The sequence below is a fragment of the Neovison vison genome, chromosome 11 (assembly GCF_020171115.1).
Source record: "Neovison vison isolate M4711 chromosome 11, ASM_NN_V1, whole genome shotgun sequence".
NCBI classification, from domain to species: Eukaryota; Metazoa; Chordata; class Mammalia; order Carnivora; family Mustelidae; genus Neogale; species Neogale vison.
Genome location: NC_058101.1, coordinates 115476473 through 115495034, shown reverse-complemented (window position 1 = coordinate 115495034; position 18562 = coordinate 115476473). Strand labels below are relative to the sequence as shown.

General features: G+C 36.0%; 1 non-coding gene across 1 annotated transcript; it reads right to left on the bottom strand.

Annotated features, from left to right (window-relative positions):
* Positions 1-2378: 2378 nt before the first annotated feature.
* On the bottom strand, positions 2379-2486 carry LOC122890708. Its single transcript, XR_006381154.1, has one exon. It is a non-coding gene; the product is annotated as a U6 spliceosomal RNA (small nuclear RNA).
* Positions 2487-18562: the final 16076 nt, after the last annotated feature.

Below are 18562 nucleotides of genomic sequence, written 5' to 3'. Positions count from 1 at the left end.
CTATGGTATATTTCTAAAAGTCTTTTACTGCACCCCCCCTTTACAATGTGTTTATTCCTTATTTATATGTGTATATAAAATGTAACTGGGTTTTGCTTTCAAACCCAATCTGACAATATCTGCCTTTTAATATATGGTCTCAGAAATTTCACATTTAAGTGGCTATTGATACAGCTGGGCAAAATCTACCAATTTCCTGTGTTTTCACTTTGGATCATTTGTTTTTTATTCTGTAATTTCCTCTTTCATTTTTTCCCTTTTTCTTGCACCCTATTTTATCACTGCTGTTGGCTCAATGTCTATAATTTTTTAAGTGGTTTATAGTTATAAAGTACATATTTATCACAGTTGATTTTATATATCACTTCATGTATACTACATGAGCCTTGCAGGAACATACTTAAATATTTTTCCTCAAGATATTTATGCTACTGTTCATCATACATTTTGTATATAATATGCTGTAAATCCCAAACTCACGTGATATCATTTCTTTTCAAGCATTCAATTTTCTATTTGTTTTATTTTTATAAATAAATAAATTTCGTGTATTATAAAAGTTGTTGTTTTAAAGTATATGATTCATTGCATTTTTTTTCCAATTTATTTATTTTCAGAAAAACAGTATTCATTATTTTTTCACCACACCCAGTGCTCCATGCAAGCTGTGCCCTCTATAATACCCACCACCTGGTACCCCAACCTCCCACCCCTCCGCCACTTCAAACCCCTCAGATTGTTTTTCAGAGTCCATAGTCTCTCATGGTTCACCACCCCTTCCAATTTACCCAAAAGCACATACCCTCCCCAATGTCCATAACCCTACCCCCCTTCTCCCAACCCCCCTCTCCCCAGCAACCCACAGTTTGTTTCGTGAGATTAAGAGTCACTTATGGTTTGTCTCCCTCCCTATCCCATCTTGTTTCATGGATTCTTCTCCTACCCACTTAAGCCCCCATGTTGCATCACCACTTCCTCATATCAGGGAGATCATATGATAGTTGTCTTTCTCCGCTTGACTTATTTCGCTAAGCATGATACTCTCTAGTTCCATTCATGTTGTCGCAAATGGCAAGATTTCATTTATTTTGATGGCTGCATAGTATTCCATTGTGTATAAATACCACATCTTCTTGATCCATTCATCTGTTGATGGACATCTAGGTTCTTTCCATAGTTTGGCTATTGTGGACATTGCTGCTATAAACATTCGAGTGCACGTGCCCCTTTGGATCACTAAGTTTGTATCTTTAGGGTAAATACCCAGTAGTGCAATTGCTGGGTCATAGGGCAGTTCTATTTTCAACATTTTGAGGAACCTCCAAGCTGTTTTCCAGAGTGGTTGCACCAGCTTGCATTCCCACCACCAGTGTAGGAGGGTTCCCCTTTCTCCGCATCCTCGCCAGCATCTGTCATTTCCTGACTTGTTGATTTTAGCCATTCTGACTGGTGTGAGGTGATATCTCATTGTGGTTTTGATTTGTATTTCCCTGATGCCGAGTGATATGGAGCACTTTTTCATGTGTCTGTTGGCCATCTAGATGTCTTCTTTGCAGAAACGTCTGTTCATGTCCTCTGCCCATTTCTTGATTGGATTATTTGTTCTTTGGATGTTGAGTTTGTTAAGTTCTTCATAGATTTTGGACACTAGTCCTTTATCTGATATGTCGTTTGCAAATATCTTCTCCCATTCTGTCAGTTGTCTTTTGATTTTGTTAACTGTTTCCTTTGCTGTGCAAAAGCTTTTGATCTTGATGAAATCCCAATAGTTCATTTTTGCCTTTGCTTCCCTTGCCTTTGGCGATGTTCCTAGGAAGATGTTGCTGCGGCTGAGGTTGAAGAGGTTGCTGCCTGTGTTCTCCTCAAGGATTTTGATGGATTCCTTTCTCACATTGAGGTCCTTAATCCATTTTGAGTCTATTTTTGTGTGTGGTGTAAGGAAATGGTCCAATTTCATTTTTCTGCACGTGGCTGTCCAATTTTCCCAACACCATTTATTAAAGAGGCTGTCTTTTTTATGTCTTTTTTCCAAAGTATATTTTTTCCTGCTTTGTGGAAGATTATTTGACCATAGAGTTGCAGGTCCATATCTGGGCTCTCTACTCTGTTCCACTGGTCTATGTGTCTGTTTTTGTGACAGTATCATGCTCGCTTGGTTATCACAGCTTTGAGGTAGAGCTTGAGATCAAGCAACGTGATGCCCCCAGTTTTGTTTTTCATTTTCAATATTTCCATAGCAATTTGAGGTCTCTTCTGGTTCCATACAAATTTTAGGATGGTTGTTCCAGCTCTTCGAAAAATGCTGGTGGAATTTTGTTTTTTAGACACCAAAAGTATGAGCCATAAAATAAATAAATAAATAGTCTTCTGTCAAAATTAAACTCCTGGAAAGACACTAAGGGAATTTTTTTTTTTTTTGCGCAGGGGCCATGCTAATCTTCTCTGTATCGTTCCAATTTTAGTATATGTGCTGCCGAAGCGAGCACAAGGGAATTTTTTTTTTTAATGTTCAAGTCACATATTGGACAAACTGCAAGCCATTTAAACATGAACAAAGGATTTGAAGACATGTGTAATGAAAGAAGACAAATGGATTGCAAACAAACCATAAGATATGTTCAACACCATTAATCATTAGGAGAATGCCATTTTAAATGAAAGAAAGATACCACTACATACCTAGTAGAATGACTCCATAATAAAACTGTTCCCCTGCTAGAAGGAATGTATAATAGTACAATATTTTGCAAACAGGCTGGGAGTTTCCCAAAACTTTGTAGGTACTGGTCATTTCACTCCAAATTATTTACCAAAATAAGTGAAAATATATTTCTATGGAAAGATTTTTACATGTGTATTCCTAACAGTTTTATTTTTAGTAATCCCAAATTGCTAACAACAGCTAACATATCCATGAATAAGTGAATAGACAAGCAAATTATGGTACACTTATACATGGGATTACTATTCAGCAATAAAAAGGAGTGATCTATTTATCTACTCAATAGCATAAATGAATCTCAAGATAATTATGCTGAATAAAAGTAGCCAGACGATAAAGAATAGGTACTTTATTATTCCATTTATATAAAATGTTATAGAATATTCAAAATAATCAATATTGAGAGAAAGAAGGTCAATGATTGTCTGATGATGGGTATGGTAGGCAGAAGGATGAGAGGAAGAGATTAGAAAAGAGGAATTTTGGATGTAGTAGTTATGTTCATTATTTTAACTGTAGTAATGACTTAAAGGCATACATGTATATCCAAACTAATCAAACCGCATAATTTAAATATTTACAGTGATTTATGTAGCAATTATACTTCAAATCTTACTCTAAGTTTACCTAATGTAATCCATGAATGAATCTACATTACTTATATAGCATAGTTATATAAAATATAGTTTTTATATTTAATCATTATAGGGTACATTAATCTGTAAAAATAAAGCACAATCTATTAATTACCTTTGTTGAATAGCATAATGAAACAGAAGGAAAAAATTAGGCAATATTGACTGGATGAGTTAAAGCACTTGCAAATAGCATGCCATTTTCAGAGTAACATGTATATCAAGTACTATTGTATATTTCTTTTTTTTTAAGATTTTTATTTATTTGACAGATCACAAGTGGGCAGAGAGGCAGGCAGAGAGATAGAGGGAAGCAGGCTCCCCACTGAGCAGGGAGCCCGATGCGGGGCTTGATCCCAGGACCCTGGGATCATGACCCAAGCCAAAGGCAGAGGCTTTAATCCCCTGAGCCACCCAGGCATCCCTGTACATTTCTGTGTGCTACTATATGAGTGAAGCATTAGTTCAAATTCAGTTTGTGAAAACTGAGACAACTCTATTCTAGTTTTTAACTACATATATTGTTTGAGGTCATCAATGAGGTCATCAATGCACTATTAGAAATCAATATTTCATGTCCTTACATGATATTCCTGGTATATATTTATAAGCCTAGAAAAGTGTCTGGAAAAAAGGTAAATATTTATTTCATAAGTACTGATTAAAGCCTTTAAAAATCACTTTGAAATGTATTATTTTTCCTTAAATTATGAAACTTTAATACCAATCAGAATTAATATTTTTCATAGGCAAACTATTTAAAAGCTGCATCGTGGGTTACCTATAATAGATTATTTCTTCCTTGTCTAAAAATATAAAATTTCTCATTCTCCCATCCAGATCTTGTCTCATTAATTTTCCCTTGAGTCTGAATAGTATTTAGTGATGCTATCTTGACTACCTCCCTGGGTACCCTATTAGATTGCCTCATTGACCTCATGACTAAGAATTTCTTCATCTTATCTAGCTTAAGCATTCTCCCTTCATGTTTCAGGCCATTACTTCTTGTCTCACAATCTTTAACTATCTTGAGTAATTCATCCCCTCAGGAATTCTAGCTACCCATAAATATAAAAAGAAAAAGGCATATCTCATTGCATGACAGTTTGTGAAAATTGAGACAACTCTATTCTAGAGATAGCAGTACTCTAGGGCATGAAAGTACCGGTGAAGGAAAAAAAAAAAATCCCTGGTTTGCTGACTTGAGGCAAGGTCACTAAATTTTATATACATAGAACCCTGAAGCTATTCTTTATTTACCAAAGAGATAATCTTGACTTTGTGATAATTGCTCTCGTGTCATCTATTTTCCCTTCGAACTTTCTCCATACATATTGCTGCCTCTCTCTAAATGATGATTTTTTAAAAAGAAGATGAAGAGAGGATGAAGGATGTGAAAATGAATTTTTTATAAATTATCAAAATATTATCCTGTCCACTTCCCTATTGATCCTATCCTCTATTTTTCAAAAGACTCTTTATATTTTTGTTTTGTTTTTTTTATAAATCTTAGTAAATTCAGGTGTCCATGTGATTTGAAAAAATGATCCTTTGGAAAATAATTTGACTTGGGAAGTGAAATTTAAGAAACAAAGCAAATAAGCAAAGGTAAAAAAAGAGAGAGAAAGAGTATTAACTATAGACAACACACTGAAGGTTACCAGAGAGGGCATGGGTCAGGGGATGCATTAAATCTGCGATGGGGATTAAGGAGTGCACTTGTGATGAGCACTGGGTCTTGTATGGAAGTGCTGAGTCACTATATTGTACACATGAAATTAAATTATATCATATGTTAACTGACTAGAATTTAAATTAAAAAGTTTCAGCAGATTCTAAACACTTTTGAGAAATTCCCAAATATGAAAACTTAAAAATATATTACATGCACTAAAACCAACATACATATATTTCCTAGAATAAAATATTTGTCTCTGGAAGAGTGGACTTTATCTAAACTAGCATACTCACCAAATTTCACTTCAAGTTTCCCTCCACATGGTATAAAGCAATCCAAACTATAGTATTAGATATTCTGTACAATTTCAATCTCCCCCCTGACTTTTAAGACCAACTTTGAAATCACCCTGCCGGGGTCTTTAATCTTTAAGCTCTGTAAATACCCTTTTCTAATTTCTTCTTCTTGAGCCTCTTTTATGATCATCAAACCAATACCTGTCTTCAATACAGTAAGTCCAATAAACTTAGTTTTGTTTGGTTACCAGGTTTTTCTGTTGTTAACAGAAGATATTTATATATCACATATTCATCTAGTAATCACTCTTATTTTTAGAAATAAAAACACTGTAAAATACTCTTATTTATATCAGGTTGACTAGAAGATTATGCAGTCTTTCATGGGTAATAGTTTTTTGATGTTTGGGATATAATTTTTGTCCTACTGTAGGTTGAGTTATGACCCCACCAAAGGTATATCTGGATCTTAATCACTGTACCTGCGAATGTGACCTCACTTAGAAATAAGGACTTTATAGAAATAATCAAGTTAAGATAAGATGCTCTTGTTCTCATATTGCTCATGAGAAGGTATTCGGCCTCAAGACTGGAGTATCAACTCCTGCCTGAGTTTCTGGTCCATGAACATGCCCGAAAGATTTAGCAGTTACCAATTCCTATAATCACAAAGGCCAATTGTCCAAAATATCTTCATGGATGAATGGATGGATGGATGGATAGATAGAGATAAGTGATATAGACATAAAGATAGATATAAAGATAGATGCAAAGATATAGATAAGTGATATAAATATATTGATACAGATATAATCTTTATTGGCTCTATTTCTCTAGAGAACCATAACCAGATTTTGGCACTAGGAAGTGGAGAGCTGATACCTCAAAATGTGGAATTAGGTTTGAAATTAGGTAATTGGTAGAGGCTGGTAGAAATTTGAGGCAAATTACAGGAAAAAAAGCATAGTATTGGTAAAAATATGGACAGTAAAGCTGATTCTGGCGTAGACTCAGAAAGTGAAGAGAGCTATAGAGAAAACTTTTATCTTAAATAATATATATTACATTATATTATATTATATATAGATCTACATATAGATCTATAGCATATATATACATATAGATGTATATATACACATAGATCTATATATATAATCAAGAAGAAATTGGTGCTAGAAATACTAAAGATGTTTCTTAGGACTCTCAGATGAAAATGAAGGCCTGATATTGGACACTGAGGGAATGGGAACTCTTGTGATAAAAGCAGCAGAAACTGGCTAAATTGTGTTCTATTTTTGGGTGGGAAGTACACCTTGCAAGCAACAAACTTAAATATTTACCCAAGGAGATTGCTAAGTAAAATGTGAAAGATGCAACATGGTTTCTCCTTGAGGCTCTGTAGAGACTCCAGAAGGAAATTTTGGATTTCTAGCCTCCAAAAGTGTGATAGAATAAATTACCATGTTTCCTTTGTGCTAAGTTATTACAGTAGCCCTAGGAAACTAAAACATGGTCCGTATAGTAAGTTCTAGAAGCAGTCTTACTGGAAATCATGAATCTTGTAGGAAGAGTTAGAAGGAAAAAGGACGTAAAGTAGGGTAGGAGGATATGATTCATTAAGAAAAAAATTGCTAAGTTGGACTTTATTAAAATGAAAAACTTCTGCTCTACAAAATACAGTGCTGAAAATGTTTGACAATTCACATACTTGGAGAGAAATACTTACTAAACACACATATGATAAAGAACTTCTGTCCAAAATGTAAAAAAGACACTTAAAACTCATAGTAAGAAAATAAATATGTCAACTAAGAAATAGGAAAAATATCTTGACTCCTAACCAAAGAAGAAATGCAGGTGGCAAATAAACATCTAAAACATATCAATATATGTTATTAGGCACTTTCAAATCAAACAATGAGGTAACAATACACTCAAGTTAGAATGGCTAAAAGTTTTTTTTTTAAATGTAAAAGCTAATAATACCAAATGTTTGTAAGGATGTAAGGCAATAGGAAGCTCTAATTAATAGCTGGTGAGAATATAAAATGATTCTGCAATATTAAAAGACAGTTTAGCAGTTTCTTATAAAACTAAGTGTAGTCTTAGTATATGACAGAGCAATTGTGCTCCTAGGCATTTCCCTAAATTAGCTGAAAATGTACACACACACACACACACAGTCACACATAAACTTATAATTGTCCAAAACCGAAAACAACTAAGTCTTCCTTAAATACAGTAAGGGGATACACAAATTCTGGTATATCTAAGTAATAGAATATGAAAAATAAGAATACAAAGGAGAGAGTCCAAGACAGCAGAGGATTAGGAGTTTTGTCTGGTCCTAGGAATTTAGTTAGATATCTATCAAATCATTCTGAACACCTGCAAACTCAACTGGAGTTCTATGAAAAGAATTGCTGCAATTCTACAAATAAAGTGACCATTTTCCTCAAGGTAGGAGGTGTGGAGAAGTGAATCCGAGGCAATATATCAGAAGATAAACCACGGGAGAAGGGAGACACTGTAAGCAGGTTATTGGTAAATGATATAGCAGTGGAGTGCAAAACTGGAACTTTTAGAAGTCTGTTCTGGTGAGGGACATCCCTGAATGAAAGGTGCTCATGTAGTAAAGTGGGGCAGAATCCTTGGTGAGACAGTGTGGTCTCAGGATATCTGGGGTCACAGAATCAGGGTACCTGAGAGTGGCAGAGCTCCCAAGCATTGGAGAGGTGAAGCCAGCTGAAACCCTCAAGCCCAGGAGTGGGCTTTCAACTCAGTGTTGCCATAAACCACAAACTGCACAGCTGGTCAACTGTTGTCCAAGTAGGGGCCCAGCAAGGAGCAGAACCATGATGGGACCCCTCTCCCTTCCCCAGTGGGAGCAGCACATATGTATACTACAGGAGTATGCAGGGTTTAGAGACTACCAGCAGAGTTGTGTGTCTGAGATAGAAATGCTCAATCACAGGGCTAGTGAGCAGGAGATATGGTTGAACACCAGGGAAATAGGAGTGATTGACTGATTGTCCCTAAGGGTTTATTGAGGAATTGGTGGCATGAGCTTTCTGCTCAGCTCTGATGATGGAGATAGCGAGGCTGCCATTTTCATTCTCATCATCTAAAGATGCGCAGAAAGCCTTCAAGGAACAAAAGCCACATAAAGCAAGCCAGGGCAGCTTACTTAGCCTGGTCCCCTGGCAAGGGTGGTGCAATTCCAGCTGGGGCAAAGACCTGAGAATCAGCACAACAGGATCCTCCCCCAGAAGACCAGAAAGAACATTCAGCTAAGACTAAGTTTATTGATCACACAAAATTGCAAAACTCCAGCACCGGGGGAAACAGTATATAGAATTCAAGGTTTTGTTTTATTTTGTTCTTTTTCTTCATGATTCTTTAGTCTTTCAATTTTAATTTTTTGTTGTTGTTGTTCCTTTTCAACCAATTTCTTATTTTATCAACTCTTTTTTAAAGTCTCTTTAATTTTCATTTTAAACTTACATTCAATCCTTTCATTGTATTTAATTTTAGTTTTGTATATATAAGTTTTTCTTTTTTAGAATTTGGGGATATAGTTTTTTCTAACAAAAAAACCCACAAAATACACAGAGAATCTAGTGTATTGATCTGTGTTCTTCAACTGTCTGATTATATTTTCTACTTTTTTAAAAAGCTCTCTTTTTTAATTTTTATCTTTAGAGATACATATACATTCTATCCTTTCAATGTATTTTTAATTTCATTGTTTTATATATATATATATAAACAAAAACTTTAATATATATATATATATATATAATGTATATAGTTTTTGTTTCATTACAAAAAAGTTTTTGTTTCATTACACTTTGGGAATGTATTTTCTTCTAACAAATAGACCAAAATAGACCCAGGATATAGTGTATTATTCTGTTCATCTGTATATATTCTCTCTTTTTGTTGTTTTTATTGTTGGTGTTGGTGGTGTTGTTTGTTTGTTTGTTTCTTTGTTTTTTAATTTTAATTTTTAATTTAATTAATTTTTATTTTAATTTTATTCTATCCTTTCATTGTATTTAATTTTATTTTTTTAATTTATTTTTTATTTATTTTCAGCATAACAGTATTCATTATTTTTTCACCACACCCAGTGCTCCATGCAATCCATGCCCTCTATAATACCCACCACCTGGGACCCCAACCTCCCATCCTCCTGCCACTTCAAACCCCTCAGATTTGTTTTTTAGAGTCCATAGTCTCTCATGGTTCACCTCCCCTTCCAATTTCCCCCAACTCATACATAAGCTTTTCTTTCTTTATAATTCTGAGATCTAGCTTCCTAACAAATCAGAATATGCAACATCCAGTGTATTTCTCTGTTCAGTTCACATGTCTGATTATAATCTCTCTCTGTCTCTGTCTCTCTGTCTGTCTGTCTCTCTCTCTCTCTTTTTCAGTTTCAGGGCTCTTCTGATTTGTTTAGTGTATGTTTCTCTGGGGCCATTGTTGCCATATTAGTGTTTTGTTCTCTGATTCATCTATTCTTCTCTAGACAAAATAGCAAGATGGAAAATCTCATATCAAAAAAGAGAACAAGAGGCAATACTGAATGCCAAGGACCTAACCAGTATAAATATAAGATAGATGTTGGAACTTGAAACCGGTATAATGATTATAAGATAATAGCTAAAGCTGGGGAAAAAAAATAATACAAGAGAATCCCTTTCTAGAGAAATGAAAGAACTAAAATTTAATGAAGCCAAAACAGGCTATTAACGAGAAACAATAAAAAATGGAAGCTCTGTGTGCCTGGGTGGCTCAGTGGGTTAAGCCTCTGCCTTCAGATTGGGTCATGATCTCAGGGTCCTGGCATCAAGCCCCACATTGGGCTCTCTGCTCAACATGAAGCCTGCTTCCCCCACCCCCCACCTGCCTCTCTGCCTACTTGTGATCTCTCTCTCTGTGTGTCAAATAAAGAAATAAAAATCTAAAAAAAAAAAAAAAAAAAAAAAGGAGGCTCTAACTGTTAGGACAAATGAGGCAGAAGAAAAAATGATGGAGAATAAAGAAGAAGGTAAAAAGAGAAAACTCCTGGATCATGAAGGGAGAATTTGAGAGATAAGTGATACTAAAAAGTGAAACAATATTAGAACAATTGGAATCCCAGAAGAAGAGAAAAGAGAGAGAACGAGAGAGGCAGAGGTATATTGGAGCAAATTATAGCAGAGAATTTCCCTAATCTAGGTAAGGAAGCAGGCATTCAAGTCCAGGAGATAGACAGAACTCCTGCTTAAAATCAATAAGAATAGGCCAACAACTTGACATATAGTAGTGAAGCTTGCAAATCTTAAACAGAAAATCCTGAAAGCACCTTTGGACAAGAGGTCCATAACCTAAAAGGGTGGAAACATTAGTAGAGTGGAAGCAGACCTATCCACAGAGAACTGGCAGGCCAGAAAGGACTGGTATGATATATTTAGGATGCCAAATGAGAAAAATATGCAAGTATACTTTATACAGTAAGGCTGTCATTCAAAATAGAAAGAGAGATAAAAAGCCTTGAGGAAAAATGGAAAGTAAAATAATTTGTGATCACTAAACCAGACCTGCAAGAAATATTAAAGGGAGTATTTTAAACAAAGAGAAAGTCCAAAAGTAACATAGACCAGATAGTCACAGAGACAATATACAGAAACAGAGACTTTACAGGTAATAAAATGGCACTAAATTCATATCTTTCAATAGTTATTCTGAATGTAAATGGCCTAACTCCCCCAATCAAAAGACACAGGATGTCAGATTGTATAAAAAAAGCAAGACCTATCGATTTGCTTTCTGCAATAGACTCATTATAGACCAAAAGTCACCTCAAGATTGAAAAAGAGGGGATGGGAAACAATTTACCATGTTAATGGACATCAAATGAAAGGTGGTGTAGCAATCCTTGTATCAGACAAATTAGATTTTAAAACAAAGACTGTAATAAGACATGAGGAAGGACAATATATCATATTTTAAAAGTTTGTTCAACAAGAAGGTATAACAATTGTACATATGTATGCCCCTAACATGAGAGCAGCCAATTATGTAAAATAAAAAGAAACAGTGATAATGATACAATAATAGTAGGGGATGCTAACACCCCACTCATGGCAAAGGACAGATAATCTAAGCAGAAGATCAATAAGGAAAGAAGGGCTTTGAATGATACACTAGACCAGAAAGACTTCACATATACTTTCAGAGCATTCCATCCTAAAGCAAAACAATACACATTCTTATTGAGTGCACATACAACATTCTCCAGAATAGATCGCATAGTGGGTCACAAATCAAGTTTCAACTACAACTAAACGATTAGGATCATTCCCTGCAATTTTTCAGACCACAGTGTTTTGAAATTTGAACTCAATCACAAGAGGAAATTTGGAAGGAACTCAAATACATGCATGTTAAAGAGTATCCTACTAAAGAATTAATGGGTCAATGAGGAAATTAATGAATTTTAAAAAGTCATGGGAACAAATGAAAATGAAAACACAACTGTTCAAAACCTTTGGGATGCAGCAAAGGCAGTCCTAAGAGGGAATTATATAGCAATAGAAGCCTCTCTCAAGAAGCAAGAAAGGTCTCAAATACATACCATAAACTTGCACCTAAAGGAGCTGGAGAAAGAACAGTAAATAAAGCCAAAACCCAGGAGGACAGAGAATTAATAAAGACTAGAGGAGAAATCATTGAAATAGAAACCAAAAAAACAGTGGAAAGAATAATGAAACTAGGGGTTGGTTCTTGAAAGAATTAATAAGATTGATAAATTCCTGTCCAGACACAACAAAAAGAATAAAGAAAAGACCCAAATAAGTACAATTATGAATTAAGGAGGAAAGATCACAATCCACACTGAAGAAATGCAGGCATTATAAGAACATATTATGAGCAACTATCTGCCAACAAATTAGGCAATCTGGAAAAAATGGCTGCATTCCTAGAGATTTATAAGCTGAAATGTGAAGAAATAGAAAATCTGAACAGAGGGCACCTGGGTGGCTCAGTGGGTTAAAGCCTCTGCCTTCGGCTCAGGTCATGATCTCCGGGTCCTGGGATCGAGCCCCGCATTGGGCTCTCTGCTCATCAGGGAGCCTGCTTCCCCTCTCTGTCTCTGCCTGCCTCTCTGCCTACTTGTGATCTGTCTGCCAAATAAATAAATAAATTCTTGGGCACCTGGGTGGCTCAGTGAGTTAAGCCGCTGCCTTCGGCTCAGGTCATGATCTCAGGGTCCTGGGATCAAGTCCCACATCGGGCTCTCTGCTCAGCAGGGGGCCTGCTTTCCTTCCTCTCTCTGCCTGCCTCTCTGCCTACTTGTCCTACTTGTGATTTCTCTCTATCAAATAAATAAATAAAATCTTTAAAAAAAAAAAAAGAAAGAAAATCTGAACAGATCTATAGCCAGTAAGGAAATTGAAACAATAATCAAAACTCTCTCAAAAAATGAGAGTCCAGGGCCACATGGCTTCCCAAGGGGATTCTACCAAACATTTAGAAAAGAATTTATACCTATTCTTCTGAAGCTTTTCAAAAATAAATGAAAGAAAAGAAAAAAGAAAGAAAGAAAGAAAGAAAGAAAAAAAAGGAAAGAAAACTTCCAAACTCATTTGTATGAAGCTAGCATTACCTTGATCCCAAAACCAGACAAAAACCCCACCAAAAAGAATAATTACAGACCAATATCCCTGATGAATGAGAATGTAAAAATTCTCATCAATATATTAGGCAATAGACTCCAACAATACATTGAAAGGATTATTCACCACTACCAAGTGAGATTTATTCCTGGGCTGCAAGGGTGGTTCAACATCCTCAAATCAATCTATGTGATACATTACATTAGTAAAAGAAAGGACAAGAACCCTATGATCCTCTCAATATGTGCAGAAAGAGCATTTGACAAGTACAGCATCCTCTCTTGATTAAAAGTCTTCATGGTGTAGGGACAGAAGGAACATACCTCAATATCATAAAAGCCATCTATGAAAACCCCATAGTGAATATCATTCTCAGTGGGGAAAAACTAAGCACATTCCCCCTAAGGTCAAGAACATGGCAGGGCTGTCTACTCTTGCCACTGTTGTTCAACATAGTACTAGAAATCCTGCCTCAGGAGTCAGACAATAAAAAAGAAATAAAAGGCATTCAAATTGGCAAAAAGTAATTCAAACTCTCACTCTTTTCAGAGGGCATGATATTCTGTGGAAAACCCAAAAGACTTCACCCCAAAATTGCTAGAACTCATACAGGAATTCAGAAAAGTGGCAGGATATAAAATAAATGCCAGAAATCAGTTCCATTTCTATTAACTAACAATAAGACAGAAGAAAGAGAAATGAAGAAGTTGATCCCATTTACAGTTGCACAAAAAACCATAAGATAACTAGGAATAAATTTAACCAAGGAGGCAAAGGATCTATGCTCAGAAAACTAAGGAACACTCATGAAAGAAATTGAGAAAAACATAAAGTGGAAACATGTTCTATGCACATAGATTGGAAGAACAAATATGGTTAAAATGCGTATGCTACCTAGAACAATCTACGAAATTAAAGGAATCCTTATCAAAAATACCCATCAACTTTTTTTTTTTTCACAGAGCTGGAAGAAATAACTCTAAAATTTGTATGGAACCACAAAAAACCTTGAATAGCCAGAGGAACATTGAAAAATAAACCCAAGGCTGGTGATGTCACAATTCTGGGTTTCAAGCTCTATTACAAAGGTGCAATCATCAAGACAGTATGGTACTGGCACAAAAAAAGACATGGATCAGTGGAACAGAATAGAGAATCCAGAAATGGTACACTAATCCTTGACAAAGCAGGAAATAATATCCAACGGAAAAAAGTCTCTTCAACAAATGGTGTTGTGCAGAAGAATGAAACTGGACCATTTTCTTACGCCATACACCAAAATAGACTCAAAATGGATGGAAGACATAAATTTGTAACAAATCAAAATCCTGAGGAATCAACATAGACAATCTCCTAGACGAGAACACAGGCGGCAACCTCTGTGACCTCAGTCACAGAAACTCCTTGCTAGAGAAGTCCCCAAAGGCAAAGGAAACAAAACAAAAACAAAACAAAACAAAACAAAACAAAAAAACAAAACAAAAAAAGGAATTCAAGATATAAAGCTTTTGCATGCACAGAAAAAGAAATAGTTTACAAACCAAAAGACAACTGACAGAATGGGAGAAGATATTTGCAAACAATATATGAGATAAAGGGTTAGTATTCAAAATCTATAAAGAACTTATCAAACTTAAAACCCAAAGAACAAATAATCCAATCAAAAATGGGCAGAAGACACAAAAATATATTTCTCCAAAGAAGACATCCAAATGACCAACAGACACATGAAAAAAAAAAAAAGCTCAAAATCACTCAGCATCAGAGAAATATGAATCAAAACTACAGTGAGATATCACCTCACACCAGTAAGAGTAGCTAAAATTAACAAGTCAGAAAATAACAGATGTTGGTGAGGATGCAGAGAAAGAGACCCCTCTTAGACTACTGGTAAGAATGAAAGTTGGTACAGCCACTCTAGAAAACAATATGGAGGTTCCTCAAAAAGTTGAAAATAGAGCTACTCTATAACACAGCAATTGCACTACTAGGTATCCATCCCAAAGATACAAATGTAGTGATCCAAAGGGGCACATACACCCCAAGGTTTATAGCAGCAAGGTACATAATAGCCACACTATGGAGAAAGCCCAGAGGTTCATCAATAGATGAATAGATACATATACACAATGGAATACTACTCAGTCACCAAAAATGAAATGCGACAGTGTCAATGGAACTAAAGGGTATTATACAAAGTGAAATAAGTCCATCAGAGACAGACAATTATACAATCTCACTCATATGTGTGATGTAAGAAACAAAAAAGGATCGTAGGTGAAGGGAGGGAAAGAAAATAAAAGATTAAATCATAGAAGGAGACAAACCATAGAGACTTTTAATTGTAGGACACAGAGTTGTTGGAGGGGAGGGGGCAGGGGAATGGGGTATGTGGGTGATGTACACTGAGGAGGGTATGTGACATAATGAGCACTGAGTATTATATGAGACTGATAAATCACTAAATTCTACCTCTGAAACTAATTCACTATGCTAATTAAATTTAAATAAAAATAAAATAAAGTAGATAAATATTTTAAAACCAAAAAAAATACTAAATCTAGCAATACTAAGAATATTAAATGTAGTAATACTATTCTAAAACACAGAATTCTAAAAATAAGTGATTCTGAAGCCACAAAAGTCATGGGGAAATATGCAAATTATTTAAATCATGGAAGCCAGTCTGGAGTGTAACTCCAGTCTGTGTAACTAAAACTACATGTTGTCCTGGAAAAGGGAAATCTATGTGGAAAATATAAAGATCAATGTTTCCAGGGGCTTCAGGGGACAGGGGCTAAGGTATATAGATGGAGCACTGGGGTTTCTAGGGTAGTGAAATATTTCATTTGAAACTATAATGATGGATACATAACATTACACATATGTCAGAACTCATAGAACTTTACAACACAAAGAATAAACCTTAACAAAAATTACAAATTTAGTTAAACTAATGAATCAACACTGGTCCATAAATTGTAACAAGTAATCTAACATGTTTAATAATACACAAAACTGCAGGAGAGAGGAGTCTATGGGAACTATATACTCAGTTTTTCTGTAAATCTAAAATTGTTCTAACATGTTTTATTAATTTAGGGTTGGAGCTTGGAAAGATGGGCAAATAGGAGGACCCTGAGCTCACTCCACCCCATATTAAAAACTAGATATCATCCACATCCATGTCAATAAAATGGAGAATGATCCAAAGGCTGACAGAACATACTCCACAACTAAATATAGAGTAGTAGCTGCCTCTGAAATTAGGAAGGCCAGAAAGGTGGAAGAAGGTTTCAAGCACAGAGAAGACAAAGAAATGAGTCCTCACACCAGGGAACTCGCACAGAAAGACTAATCCCCATATTGTTAAAACTTTAAAGTCAGAAGGGCTGAATACTGTAAGTTTGTAAAACTGGTGGGACTTGGAGGTTTAAAAGTCAGCTGACTGAACACTGGATGAGCCAGGTGGCTCAGTGATAGCTGGGTCACCACCCTTAAAGAGACAACAGCCTATACAGCGAAACAACATAAAAAAGGCAGTTTATATAACATAAGGTGCAAATGGCAGACAGATATATTCATACTGATTATGGAGTGTGTTGGGGGACTTCTCCAATATTTCTCCAATTATGAGGAAGTTGGCACGTGCCATTTTCCTACCTATCTCCAGCATAAACACAGAACCACCTGTGGGAGGTGGGGCCACACAGACACTTGCTACCTAAACTTCTGGAAGTTTCCCATACCCATGAGTTTTCCTAAGGACTAGCCCACTCCAAGCCTGCTAGCCTTGGCCTATGGCTCAGACCAAAATTTTTTTAAAGCCATGCATGTGACTCATCCAGCCACCAAGTGCACAGCTGCTGCCACACACTCCACCCAACCACTGTTCTGTGTCCATCTGCCATATTGTGCCCACTTACTAGCCTGCACTCAATTGTGTGCCCCAAACATTATTGCATGCTATGCCTAGCCTCATACCTCTGGAAAACCCTGCACATGATCTCCAGCTGCAGGAGTGCTTCAGGGAATCAGGCATAGGACTAGAGAACTAGCACAAATTTTGCTAACATGCCATACCACTTTCAAGTTCCCCAGGAGGCATGCCCCCTGAGAACTGGCCTACCTGGGTCTTATTAATAGTACAGAGAACAAACACAACCCACAACAGGCAGAGAGTCAGTGCAGGTAACTGCACTGGAAGGAAAAGACACAGACACAACAGCAGGGTGTAAGTAACACATGTAGGATATGCTCCTCCTTTTGTTGAATAGGGACACTGCATTGTAATGCACTCTCAGATCTCTTCTTTATAGTCACTACTTTCAAAAGCATAAGACACAGTTGATTTTCTTAACACATAGAAACAGACACAGAAAGGCAGACAAAATGAGGAGACAGACAAATTTGTCCCAAATGAAAGAACAGGACAAGACCATGACCAGAGATCTAATGAAGCAGATATAAGTAACTTGCTTAATAGAGAATTTAAAGCAATGATTATTAGAAAACTCACTGAACTTGAGAAAGGAGTGGAAGAATGAGTGAGAACCTTAACACAAATATAAGGAACAACAGCAGAGGTAAAAGTTGCAATAAATGAAATGAGAAACACACTTGATAGAATGAACAGCAGGATGGAAGAAGTAGAGGAATGAATCAGTGACATAGAAGACAGAGAAACAGAAAGTAATAAAGCTGAATAAAAGAGAGACAAGAATTTTACAAAATGAGAGTATACTTAGGGAATTCAGTGACTCCATCAAATGTAATAACGTTCGTATTATAGGATTCCCAGAAGAAGGAGAGAGAGAAAAGAAGGCAGAAAACTCTTTTGATGAAATGATAGCTGTAAACTTCCCAAATCTAGGGAAAAAAACAGATATAAGTTCCAGGAGATGCAGATTATTCCCATTAAAGTCAAAAGCAGACCCACACTAAGCCATGTTATAATTGACAAAAATATAGTGATAAAGAAAAAAATCTTAAAAGCAGTAAGATAGAAATAGTCAATAACTTACAAGGGAAAACCCACAAGGCTAGCAGGAGATTTTTCAAGAGAAACTTTGCAAGCCAGAAGGTGATAGGAGTTAAAAATGAATAGATAGTCAGGGAACTGGGCTTGAGCAAGGTTGCACAAACATCTGCAGGAAACATATGCAGATCAAGCTTTACATGCCTAAAACCAGACAAACAGCCACAAGACAAACAATCTGCTAAAGGGCATAAGGAATTAAAAAAAAAAAAAGTTGAAAGCAGATTGTGTAAGGTTAAACAATGGGCCTGAATAACAGGAAGCTAGGACATAGCACTATGACCACCAGGTCCTTGGTATCACAGCCTTATACAGAATATGCTTAAATTGACCAAAGGACAAAATGTCACTAGGGGTCCATGAATTCCACCCCCAACCCAGATAAGACTCATAGAAACCCTTTAACAATGCCACCTCTGTGGCTTAGTTCCTTTAATATCCTCCTGTTCAGGGGTCTTTATTTTTTTCCTAAGCCTGCACATGAAGAGTCCTTCTTTCTGCTCAATAAAGCTTTTGCTTCTCACCC